Source organism: Protopterus annectens, chromosome 5.part0, assembly GCF_019279795.1.
Source record: "Protopterus annectens isolate FY-2018-M chromosome 5.part0, PAN1.0, whole genome shotgun sequence".
Classification (NCBI taxonomy): Eukaryota; Metazoa; Chordata; order Ceratodontiformes; family Protopteridae; genus Protopterus; species Protopterus annectens.
This window is the reverse complement of record NC_056735.1, coordinates 851,635,837-851,649,795: the sequence shown is the minus strand read 5'-3', so window position 1 is coordinate 851,649,795 and position 13,959 is coordinate 851,635,837.

Sequence of the window (13,959 nt, the reverse complement as noted above, 5' to 3'; positions counted from 1 at the left end):
TACCACCCATCACAGGCATTTCATCTTCATCACTTCTAGCTTATTCCTCTGCCCTGCCTTCACTACTCAGGTTTCTGCACCATATAAAAGTACTGGTTGTACTAATGTTTTGTACACCAAACTTTTTTTCTTTGTAATTCTTCTGTCACACTCTTCCTCTAACACTCTGTGCCAGTTGGCTGCAATCCCTCTGATTTTAGATTTGGCTTCCTCATTCAGACTCCAGTTCTCCTAAATCATCTCTTCCAGATATTTGAAGCTGTGAACCTGTTTCATTATTTTCCTTTCTATCTCACATTTTACCTTTTTCTGATTTCCACCATTTGCTGCCATGACAACTGTCTTCTCTGTACTCAGTTTCATCCCATTTGCCTTCAATTTTGCATTCCATTTCTCTACCATTTTCTGAAGTTCCTATTAAGAGTCTAATTGCAATTGCACATCATCTGCATTTATCATCTTTTTTGATTTGCCCCCATCTGTTCACAATTTAGTCCATCACCAGAATGAACAGCAGTAGGCTCCGAGCTCAACCCTAATGCACCTCCACTCCCACTGAGAACACCTCTTTGAGTCATTGGGTTCTTGTAGATAGCCTGCATTAATTCTACCAACATTTCTGTGATCTCAAACCATCACACAACTGACCAAATCAGCTTTCTTCAGACTTTGTCAAATACTGTCTTCAAGTCTAAGAATACTCAATTGGGGTCTTTCCATCATTAGTTTTTTTATACTGTCTGTCTCACTGCAAATATCAGGGCAGTTGTGCTGCATCCTGATCTGTATCCAAACCTATAATTTCCCATTGTTCTTTCTATTAAGTCTGCATATTTGTTTACTGGACAGCCTTTCTAGCACTTTCATGCAGCACGGTAGGAATCTGATGACTCAGCTGCCTACAGTTTTGCATGACCTCTTTGTTCTTCTCTACTGACATTTAGTGTTATTATTCATCAGTCACATGGGATACAGCTTTCTCTCAGTACTCCTATGATTACCATCAGGACTTAATTCTTCACTTACTCATCCAGCAACTTGCTCATATCTGCTATGACCTCATCGAAGCCTGCTGTTTTCCCTGATGTCTTTTGTGCAGTTCTTACTTTTTCTAGATGAGCACTTCTACTTCTATCATCATAGACTATAGTGGGACAGTACAGCCTCTGTGGGATTTTCTTCATTCCTAAGTTGTTGGAAGTACTCCTTACATCTGCTTTTGATGTGTTTTGAACAGGATTTTGCTGGAAACCCTTATGAATGGTGTCAAATGACCACCCTTTTTATCTTTCTGTCTTTGCCTTGTAACCTGGTAGAGTTTCTTTGCGCCATCTGATAATCCACTTTCCAGAAGTTGGTAGTGTATCTTTGATGCCCTGTTTCTTGCTATTCCAACTGCTCTCTTAGCCTCATTGTTAGCCAACCAGTATTCCTGCCTAGCCTGTTTCATGCTTTCTATTTCTCACTCATTCTAGAACTCCTTTTCTCTTTTGATAAATGGATAACCTGGACTTCTGCATTCCACCACCACCTTCCTTTATGTATCTTATTTCCATACCTGGTTCAGCTGCATATCTGTTCTACAGTATTAATACATGCAGTTTTGAGATGCTGCCATTCTTTTTGATTATACCTGGTTCCTCTTCCTAAGATAGCAGAATCCTGTGCATTTCTTGCACTCTTGTGCTTTGGCTCCAGTTAACTTCCAGATCTTCAGCCTAGTTTCTGTTTTCTGTTGAACTTAAAGCCTTCTCTAACTATTGTTTGCAGATGACTGTGGCCACAAGTGGTTTATACTGTCAGCTGACTTTTTCTCTGGGGATAACTTTACACTCTCTGATTGTACCCCTACCCCATTTTCTTTTTCTTGCTAGGAAGAAGTCTACCTGAATTGCATGTTGGCCACTCTTGTATGTGATCTTGTGGCTGTGTCTGTCCTGCTGAACCACGTGTTCTCTGGGTGTATATTACATTACATTATCAAATTTTTAAAAGTTCGAATGTCATATGGTTGAAACCATATGATCAAACATTTAAAAGTTCAAAAAGTTAAAAAAAGAAATTAAAAACAGAAGAAAACCTACCTGACCATTTTAAGCAGGGGCAAGCCCCCCTGCACCCCCACACCCCCCACTCTTTAAATATACCAACTCCGAGATTGCACTACAGTGCAGGAAAAGGAAATCTTCCCATTCCGTACTGTATGGAGATCTCCATTGAAATGTTCGAACTTTTAAAAGTTCAATCATATGATGTTCGAACTTTTAATAGTTCAATAAAGTAATATACACCCATGTTCTCCACCATCAGGCCACTTACCAGACAGAAGTCTAGTAGGGCCTTTGTATACTATACCCGCTACTCAAAGAACAAGTAAATGAGATTCAATAACATTTTGTGCTAGTGAACTTCAGTACTGATTCTTCTCTTCATCTGATAAGTGCCAAGCCTTCTACAAAACTAATCAGTTCACTCAAAGCTAGCCGTTATTACAGCTGTGCTTTCCTGTAAGCACTGTTTCTGAGTTATCTAGCCTGCCTGCAGAACCAGTGGTAATATGCAAGGGATGTTGCATGTCCCCATAGGTCTCTGGAAGCACAGCACCACATGTATGCCAAACATAAAAATGTACACATGACAAACGGAATACCTGCAATGTACAAACCCTAATGTCTCAAACAACAGGTATGGCATGCCATGGCCTGACTAAGAAAGAACAGCCTGAAAATTCTAAAGGATTATAATTTGAGACATCCTTAAGGTAACATACAGATGACTCTCAAAACTTACTACAGCACACATGCATATAATCCTAGGCTAGTGGTCCACCAGGTTCTCTTGTTCTGCAGAACAGTTGATCCGCTGCAGGCTGTTGGACTTGATACCATATACTGTGTATAGTATAAATTCTTTAATAAAGGTGGAACTGCTTCTAAGCTGCAAGTACACATTTGACTACAAAGGGTTACTCTGATCCTTATAATTTCTCCACTGGCATTGAATGCTAACATAAAAAGAGTAGTTGTATGGCAATCCCAATTGTCATTTTGGACTTGGACATAAGGATCCTTTAGTACTCATCAGCCATCATGACATGAAGAGTGGTAAAGTCCTACTTTTGAAACTAGGTACAGAGTAACCATATTATTATTTTTCTTTTTTTTGAATCTTACTTCATATCTTTCAAGGAAAAGTCCACACTCATCTCCAGTTTAACTGAACCTTGAGAGTTTATTTCTCTTTATAAAATGGTTCTAGCCCTGTTTAATTATGAGAAACTGGTCTGTACTTTATAAAACATTTAGTTATTTATCTTGGAATCGAAGGAAGGTTAAGTCCGTTCTCATTTTTAAACTTAAACTCTTGCATGCTCTGACAGAAACTCGCATCCGCCTACATAACATATTATACGCAAAGGAAAATCTGTAGTTGTTCTATCATTACTGCCCACAATCTTGCATATGCATTCCTCAGTCTTGCTGCTGTCAGGAGCCATTATATAAAAAAAATGTTCAAACTATGGAGGCAGTTATCCCAACTGACTTTGTTTCAGCGGGGAAGAAAAACAGTATTGACCAACATAGCCAAAACATTTTTAGATAATTAACCACTTAGAGATATTATGTTCAATAACTACAACATCTGCATAAATAGCAGTTCTTTAGTCTTAAGCACATGGCAGATAGTAACTACTGTTTAATCATACTCATAGATTATGGTTTTGATGACATGTTAGTATGCTATAATGTAAAAAAAATCAAGGGGTAACGATGCAAAAGAAGTGTTAAAATGAAATGCACAAAGACATTGGTGCATTAGTTAAAAACTGAAAGAAAATCTCATTACAACACAAATGCAAGAACCAAAGGCTGTACACATTGCATACAGTGATGATGTTAGAGCAAAGATGACAGTAGCTATAAAGGTAAAATAATTTTAGTTGCATCTATAAACCAAAGAATTATCAGTTACTTTTAAACTGGGGGCATGAGCATATTTTCTTTCATCTTTGATTTAATTCCAAAACTTTCAAAATATCAGTATCAGCTGCAGATATTGCCATATTAAAAGGAATGTCCTGTTTCCTGTCTGAAGGCCCTACTGGATTAATTCAATTTATATCAAAATGGAGTTCTTGCAAGAAAATCAGACTTAGAAATATGACCAAAACTATTGATAAGAGAGATTCGTATCATTTAGCTTCTTGGAGTTTGCTTTCAGTAAATTAAATAAAACCTGTTCTAGTTTGTGCCGCTGTGCTCTGAAACAGCTATAAATTGATTGCTCTCTGTAACAATTGGCCACCAGGCAGCAATGCTAAAACACTAGAATACATTTTCTGCTGGGTCTCCTCCAAAAATACTCAGGAATCCATAATATTGGGTGATGTTAATATAGATTAACAAACCTCACAGTCTGAAAATCCAGTCAATAATATGCATCTGTACAAGTTCATCCGACTTATAACACACTAAGTAAATACAATACAACCATAGTCATAGAATCAACCAATAATTAGATACTAACATCCTCTCCTAATAAAACATCATCCCATGGAACTCTGTCAGACAGTCTAAGTGGTCGCTAACCAATCTACACTATAAGGTACCAAAGCAACAACCCCAAAACACATTAACGCCCGGTAAGAAAACTTACTTTTCTTGAAAACACTTTTATTAATACAGTGCATCTCCTCAACTGGGAGCAATAAACACTCTCTCCATAGATGATACTGTCTCGGACTTCAACAAAATTTTCCTAAGTGTTCCAAGCACACTAGTCCACATCAGAATAAAAAGAATCAAAGCTAACCCTGCCCCATGGCTATCCCTTTCAACAAAACAACTCTTGAACTTATGAAACAGATACAAAACATAGAAGGTTTGGAGTAAAAATGAAACAGCTCCTACTCTACTAGCATATACACAGCTATGAAACCTAGTAAAACAACCTAACACCAGGGAAAAGAAATCCTATGACTCTGCCAATCAAAACATACACGCTAATAATCCAAAACTGTTCTGGACCTCATTCAATAAAATGTTAAATCCAGGACAAGCTACACAGCTAACAACAAACACAAAGAAACTGAACAACACCACAGCCAACCAATTCAATACCCACTTTATACTGACATTAACTAGCCAGGTGACTTCTCAAGCACTGCTGTCCTGTCCCCACTCAATCAAATATCCTCCTTCAACATTTCTCCTTCCAACCAGTTCCCACAGATACCATCAAGAAATACCTCCAAAAATGAAAGCCTTGTACAACTGCCCCTGACAATTTGCCTGGAGAGTATGTTTAAATAGCAGCTGTGGCTATTGCCTATCCAGTTATAATTATGATAAATCCAATCATATTTGAAAATAAAATCCCCTTGATAGGGGAAAAATCATTATTCAGCTGCACAAGGGTAGAATTAATACAGATCACTCAAACTATAGGCCAATTGCTATTTTTTCCACCCTATCAAAATTAGTAGCAGCTTATCAATTATCTAATAGATAACCAACTCCTGTCTTCAACCCATCATGTTTTTTAACCTCATCACAGCACAACCACTGCTTTGCTGAATTGTGTTAATACTGTCAAAACTCACAGAAATGCTGAAAGCCTTGTCTCCACCATCTTCTCAGACATATCAGAAGCTTTAAATGCTGTCTCCCATCAGAAACTCTTACATAAACTCTCATCCTTAGCACTCACCAACTCTTCCCTGCAGTGGTTTCATAGCTACCTCTCAAACAGAACACAAGCGGTGAAATATAAAAATGATTTCTTCACCTTGCCAGCCAGTAACTATTGAGGTTCCACTAGGATCTATACTAGGCCACATAATTTTCAACATTTTCATCAATGAGCTATACAATACTACAAAAAAAGGATGCTACCCTAATTCAATATGCTGATCACTCGGCCTTAAGCTGTTCTGCCATATCTCTCTCTTTAAACTCCAAGATGTTATGCTAGTTCTTTCCCTTATTTCAGTTTCTTTGAATTTCTAAGTAATAAATACATGATCTATTATCTATCTGACAAACCCAGTGACATGTGTCTTCAAATGCCCATTGTTCAACTTCTACTAATACATAAGTATCTTTTATACTATAATAGCAGCCTCTACATTCATAAGAATGCAATCTAATCAGCAAATGTATGTCTAATCGATAATGCTTATTATTTAATTCTGTTGTGTATATTACTGAATGCCTGTTTAAGAATGTTTATAAATACTTTGGCGATTTTCTCCCTGAAAAGGGTCTTTTTGACAAAATTTAGTTGGAGAAATCCAGTAAACAAAAGCAAAATAAATAAGTACATTGAAGAATTCTAAAAACTATGATTTTTTATGCCTTGGGTATACATCAATATTTCCTATAGCATATTATTCCTCCTACAGTACAGGTTTGCTTATTTTACTTCCAAACCAAGATCTTGTTGTCTGCATTATTGGTTAAGATAGTACCAGAAGATTTTGTTCTATTTTTAGAACATTATCATGGACACCATTCAATCCCACTTCTCAATTCAATCACAATATCCGTTATCAAGCTCATCTTACTAGGGGAAGTATTTTTGCTGCTTGATATCTTACATTCTGTTGCATAGTTAATACAAGGAAAACTACTTCTCTCTTTCTCTATGGACTTTGTTACATTGAAAATATTTAGACATAACTTATTTTTCTACCATATAATCTGATTCAATATACCTACATTTTCACTATATGGAAAATATGGAAGTGCATACATTTTAGTAAATATGCCATTTTGGAGGATTGCCATCTGTACTACTGCTTTCTTCCATAAACCAGAAAAAATAGCGTAGTACGTCTACTGAAATGTTCTTCTAGCATTTAACAAACATATTTAATGTTTCTTTATTGTTTTTCTCTGCTATAGCAGAAGTTGCTGTGAAAACTGTAACTGTTTTCTTTTGAGATGGACTAAGTGCTGTTAATCTGTTATTATTAGGCAAATTTGTTCTAGGCCAAGAGTACTGAATACTGTAAATTATTTACAAACCTGATATTCCACAAATTAATTAGTTTGTCAGTAGTGTCATGGTAGATTATACCATAAATAATTTATTTTATTTTATTTTATTTATTCTTTGTTGACTGGGTTAGTCCCACTAGGTTAGTAGCCTCTTTTGAGGTAGGAACTAAGGTGGTATTTACACTACTAGGGGAGATTTAGTCATGGCATCTTGGAACTTCCCCTACTCATCACTGCTGTGAGTAGGACCCATTTTTGAGGAGCATTTCCTGTTTCTGTTCCAGGCATGGAGGTGGCTCAGAGAAAGAGGCAGATGGAGACAGACGATGATGGAGCGGTAAAAGAAATGAAGAGAAAGCAAATATTGAGACATGTGGATGTGTGCAGGATTCTGAGAAAATGTGTCAAAGAAACCTGTTTGATGGAGAAGAGTCAACAAATGATGGCTCTATAATTACAACCCTACAGTCATAAGGGTCGTGGGATGATTTATATTAAAGGAAAACTCCACCCAAAAGTCCAGTTTTTTTTCCAAAAAAGTGTTTTTCCTTCCCTGTAATCCAATACTAAACACTTTACATACAGAAAAAAACATAATTTATCTGTTACATCACAACAGCTACTAAGAGTGGCACTGTTATCAAGTTAAGTCACTTATCGCAATAATAGAGCCATTAAGAAAACAATGACTTTTAAATGTGCCTCATCAGTTACACGTTGCCAGCATCACACCTCAGATAAATAGTGTAGCTTGGAGTATGAACAAAGGCAAGGCTTTCAAGCTTAGTTATCAGATGCAAATGCATTTCCTTTTAATAACACTCAGCGCCACAAAGAAAGAAAGCAAATATGTTAATCTAACTCCTCTTACTTTCTGTCAGTATATGATTTTGCATTTTTTTCTACAGTGTAATTTCTATAAAAGTTCATGTTTCTTCTGGAGTTTGGGGAAAGAAGATTAACACCAAAGACTAGCTGCAATATTTAAAACTTAAAACTGTGTCTGGAACACAAACCATCTCAACCAGAGTAACACCTATTAATCACAGGGGTCAGATTTCTCACACTTGAATACTACAGTTATTACTTTGAAAATAACTATTAACTCAGCTACATTTTCAAGCCTGTTATTCAAACATTCAACAGCAGCAGAGAATGCCACTAATGAAAAATCAAAGGAAGCAAAGTAATTAAAAATGTGTATTGATGCTGACAGTGAAAATTAAGCAGTCATAGCAATGTTGACAACTGATGAGAGAGAAAACTACAGAAAATGATCCTCTCATCAAAAGGATCTTTCTTTTCCTTTAACATGACATTAGAAAGGCAAAGGCATTGACTGTAAAACAAAATAATGGTAGCCATAGCAGCCTCCTTTAGATCATTTTAGGGTATAATAAATTAAAAAAATAATAGTAGTCATTTACTTTAATACAGAGGCATTAGCAATTTAGAAAAGTTCAAGATTTGCTGGAAAAACATGTTTTTTTTTTCAGTTTTTGGGTGTGGTTCTCCTTTAAAGGATCAGTGGTGCGGAGTGAGCCAGAAAATGAAGGAGGTGTTTCCTGGGGGACATTATGGAGACAATACAAAAGGAGGATGCAGAGACAATCCTGAAGAATAGTCGTGAGATGGAAAAGAAAACATATGCAGAGAAAGTAAAAGAAGGAAAAAACAGAGTAACAGAAAAGGCAGATGAAAATGAAAAACAGAAGTACACAGTATGGCTTCAGAGTAAAGAAGACAAAGAAATAGACAGGCATGAAGTGTGGAACAATTTAATAGCTCCTTTGGGGTAAAAGCATATGAGGTAAGAGCATTTATTCTTATTAACAAAGAGACATTTGTGACATATTTGAGATGGAAACTTTTCTTGGAGAATATGACAAAAAAAATTTTTGTGATAAAAGCATTTAACAAGGAAACAAAAAAAGAAGATTCACACATAATTCTGAACAGAGGTAGAAAGAGAGACTTTGAAAGGATGTTTGAAACCATTATGTAAAGGAGTACTGGATGCTGAAAAAGTTTATGACAATATAAGTTTATGGATGATGGCTGGGATTGTAATACTGTGTTAAAAATAGAAAGAGAAAAAACTATACACATATCAAGAATTATAAATGTGGAAGGGAACGGGGGTATTGTAAAATACTGTGGACAACCCAAAACAACTTTTTTTTTTTTAGGTTCATAGGTGTTTACTAGGCTAATGACCACAAGGGCCTTTTTAAGCTTTTGCCATGCATCCCAAATCTCTGACAAGTTCTGTTACCCTTGATAAGTGTAAGCATGGGCCTGGAAGATAAACCATTTACCGGTTACCTGTTTGCATGAGAGACATAGGTGCCAAACCAGAGATGAATTTCCAGTTCCCCACTCTGCTTCACATGGATGGGGAGCCTGTTCCATAGATGGGGTAGTCTCTGGGATACATACCTATCTCTCCAGCAGGTAATATTTATATCACAGGGAAGGTTTAAGTCTTTAGAATGGGTTATTCTGGTACTGTTTGTTTTGTGGATATGCAGGAGGTCCATCAGAGTGAGGGCTGACAATACCCTGTATGCCAGGCATAGATCTTCCCTCAAAAGCATGTAGGAGGCATAATACAGGGATAGGGCCTTGAGGTGGTCTGCATAGGACATATTACTTGCACCCTGTATTCTTTCAGTGAGGAACCTCTGGACATTCCAGTTGTTGGATATGCCTGATTAGGTACATACCAAAGGGGGCATTGTACTCAATGATAGGTCCAATGAATGCCGAATACAGTGAAACAATGACTTCCTTGTACTTAGATGCCATACCTTTGTTTATAAGTTGCGCAACATAGAATGATTTCCTCACCACTGTAGAAACTGATGATCAAAGGCTAGCTTACTATCTATGTGTGTCCCTAAGTCCCTGACTGCTAGGTCAGATCTAAGGGGTGAGTTGTCAACGTGATAGTTACCAGGGATGGTTGACTTCCCAAAGGATACTATTATACATTTCTTGGCATTTAGTTTTAGTCCATGACTGTGGCACCAGTTGTTTGTCTGTGTCAGCCTCTTCTGGAAAACATTTGTGTCAGTGTGAGATTCAATGACAGCTCCTAATTTGCAATCATCTGCAAATTTAGTCAGCCAGAGACCACTGACATTGGCCATGACTTCTGAGAAGTAAATGCCAAAAAGGACCGGTCCAAGGACTAATTCCTGCGGGACTCCACTTGTGAATGGCTTCTTTGTAGACTCCCCAATTCTAACTTCCTGGGTCCTGTCTGTGAGCCAGTTGGCTATCCATCGGGTGACATATGGGTTTGTACCTAACCTCTTGAATTTGTCAACAATGCCCGAGTGGGGTATTGTGTCAAATTCCTTCACCAGGTCAAATTAGGCAGTGTGAATGATTTTTCCCTCATCCATTGCTTTGGTGACCTTCTCAAAGAAGTCCTCTGCCCTTGACAAAATCAAACTGATTTGGTTCCTGTGTCTGGAAGTTTACTATATCTCTATTGATCATCTCCATGATAATTCTTTCCATGGTTTTACATATAAGATTAGTGAGACTTATGAGTCTGCAGTTTCCAGGGTGTCTGTAGATGGCCCTTCTTTGTGCAGAGGGATAACTGTTGCCTTTCTCCATTCATGAGGCACAAAACCTGTTTGGAGGCTACAGTTAAATAGTAATTCCAGAGGTCCTGATAGGTCATGTTTCATGCTATTTAGAAGGCATCCTGGGATATTGTCTGGGCCCACTGATGCAGTGTTCTTGGTCTTAGAGAGAGCATTAAGGACCTGTTCCCTAGTGATAGTAGGGGTAGTTATATTTGATGATATTTCCTGAGGGAAGGTTGAGGGAGAGAGCGGAGTAAAGTTGGAGCTGAATTTATCAGCCAGAAAGTTTGTTATATCTTCTGGCTCAGTATAGGTGACTCCATTTATAATGAGCTCTGCACACAATTGTGTCTTGCCTTTGAGGTTGCAGACATAGCTAATTTTGCCAGGTTCTCATTTAATAGCAGGAGGTTAGCATTAGAATAGTTCCTGAATATTCCTGGTTTTCTCTGAGGGACCAAGTTTTATTTTTACTTCAAAGGAGACTATTTTGTGGTCTGACCTTACCAGGGAAGGCATTACAGTAGGGGGTGTGCAGCACTCTCCCATATTAATGTGGACCAGATCCAGTATGTTGTATTCCTGGTTGGTGCATTGACTATCTGATGTAGGGAGTTTGTTTTTACAAAATCCAGGAATCTCTGTGCATGTATGTTTGATGTCGTATAGGATTTCCTAGTTAATAGTGGGGTAATTAAAGTTACCCATGAATATGGTACTGGGATGGAGGGTTAGTGTTTCTAATAAGTTTAAATACCTGGTATGGGTTTCCTTGGGTCATAGAGGGGGACCTATAGCTTGCAAGGAAGTGGTATTGGATTTTACCTATGGTGATTTGAACATGGAGCAGCTCAAGTGCATTATCCTGTTTGACCAACCTTGAAGTATATTTATTTTTGATATAAATAGAGACACTTCCACCTTTAGTTCCTGCCTGTGAAGTAGCTGGTCTAAATGTGTGGAAGGCATTATAATTCTGCACTGTTGGTGTGCTGTCCATGACTTTAAACCACATCTCAGAGACCACATTATCTAGGGTAGAAAGAGCTAACTGTGACAAAAGAAAGTGTTATATTTGCGGGGAAATAGGACATAAGGCAAAAAAAATGTGAATTTAAATGTTATAAATGTAACAAAATTGGGCATTTATGGATGGATTGCAAAAATGAAAATAAGAGTAAGGAAAACGAAAAAGAAAGAGAAGAAAAAAAGGGAAAACATTTTATAAGTAATAGAAATAGAAGAAAAAAAACATAAAAAAATAATAAGGAAGACATAGAAGAAGGTTCTGAAATAAGTGATAAAGACATAAACTGGGAGGTTGTAAAGGGGAAAAGTCTATTGGTAGAAAAAAGACAATTTAAAGGGATAAGTACAAAAGAAAAAAGAGAGGAAATGGAAGAAAAAGAATATATATACAAATAAAGATTGGCCCCGGGATTTATGAAGCTTGCGCCAGGCTCAGGCGTAGCATAGGCAGTATAATGCCAAATATGGCCGCTGAGCGATTCAGGTACGATCCAATTCCACGTGCACTACCAGCGTAAGCCAGATCTGCACAGCCCTCGGCTTAGGTATGCTAATCACCCCATGCGCAGTGCCGCACCATGCAAATGAAGGTACATAGCGATTCATGAAGTGGTTCAGGCATAGCGTAAGCCCACAGAAATGTAAACCAAAAAACACGGTTTACATTTTTCCAAACAGAAGATCGGAGCTATGAAGGTGGATCAGACTCATGTATTACAAAGTTAACATATGCCAATGGCTAAATATACAGCCAATGGCATAAGAAAAGATACACAACACCTAAAAAACAACATTTAATGTCATGTCCACAGTAACGCAAAGTACAACCGCAGGGCATGTGTGCGCAAATGGGAACACAAAGAAAATATATACAAATGTCATGAAATTGCAATGTAATACAAATCATGATTTCACCATAATACTCAATGGTATGCATGGTACACCACAACCAAGCTGCAAGGGTTGCTAAGGGTCTGTGACAGTGTTTGGCGTGGTAACTAGGAATTAGTAGTCAATGCCATGCAAATGAGGCAGGTAATAGTGAATCGCAAACGTCCCGCCGGACTAAGTATGTACCATACGGCACAGCGCTACAACACCGAGGAGTGGTTTAGAGGTATACATGACAGCAGTGGGGTGTGCCACCGTAGCTGTAAGCACATTGGATCAATGCAAATCCAGCCTGGCCATTGCTAAGCAAAGCCACAGGACAGGGGTGGGGAGGTAGGTATAGCATCGTTTAGCTGAGAGCACATATGGTGCTCGAAAGCGCATGTGTACGGGAATGAAAACATGCCCAAAAACCGGTAAGCGGATGCACTCGCTGTGCACCATAGCTCAAACAGGAAGGTCAGGGGAAGAAAATAAAGAAATGCCGCAGTAGGGTAATTGGAGTACAACTGAGCAATTAACACCTATTAACTCACAGCGGGCAATCGATGGCAGCTGACAAGTCTGCTCACAGAAACCTGAAAAACAGGATAGGGGAGGTGTCGGATTGCAAAGAAAAGAGAACTGTCATAGCAGAGCAAAGCAAACCTGCAGTAGACCGGCCATAGAACACATTACGCAAGATAAGCCAGGTTTAGGAAAGTACAAATGAAAGCAGGCTGCTGGATGCATGCCAGAAAATGGGAGGTGAAACATTAAGAAATGTAAAGGGAAGGGCAAGAGGTAATCCACGGCAGCCCAATGTAATTCAACACCAAAGGCACCACAATAGTAGTTCCTGTCGTAAAACACATAAGATACCCTGTAGCTACGATCATACATACACACTTTATGACATCATCAGTGTTCACAGCACAATAGTATAAAGTGTGAAAGCACCTCACACACACCTGTGTATTCCCAAACACTGCACCACAGGTGAAAACAGACTGGGAACGTTTACAATGTACACGTTGGGAGCTGCCATAGCTGTGATTCATCACCATGTGTTAGTGACTGAAGGTGTTGTGGAGGATGATGCTGACAACCACCGCAGGCCCCAGAGGAGGAGAAGAGTGTTCAGACCAAGGGTAACCTACCAGGGGCTACATGATCTGGAGATAGTAGAGCGTTACAGGGTGGACAGGGACATCTTACAGCAAATAGTTGAGCTGTGCCAGCCACGCCTGAGATCCAGAAACAACAGAGGGGAACCCATCCCAGTGGACACGAAGGTATGTGTAAGCTTGTGAATACTAGCCACAGGTACCTTTCAAAGGCCAACTGGAGATATAATGGGGATCTCACAGGCATCAGCATCCAGGGTACTACACCAGTTCCTGGATGCCATGTTACCACATGCCAATGAGCATATATACTTCCCCCGAAATCAGGAG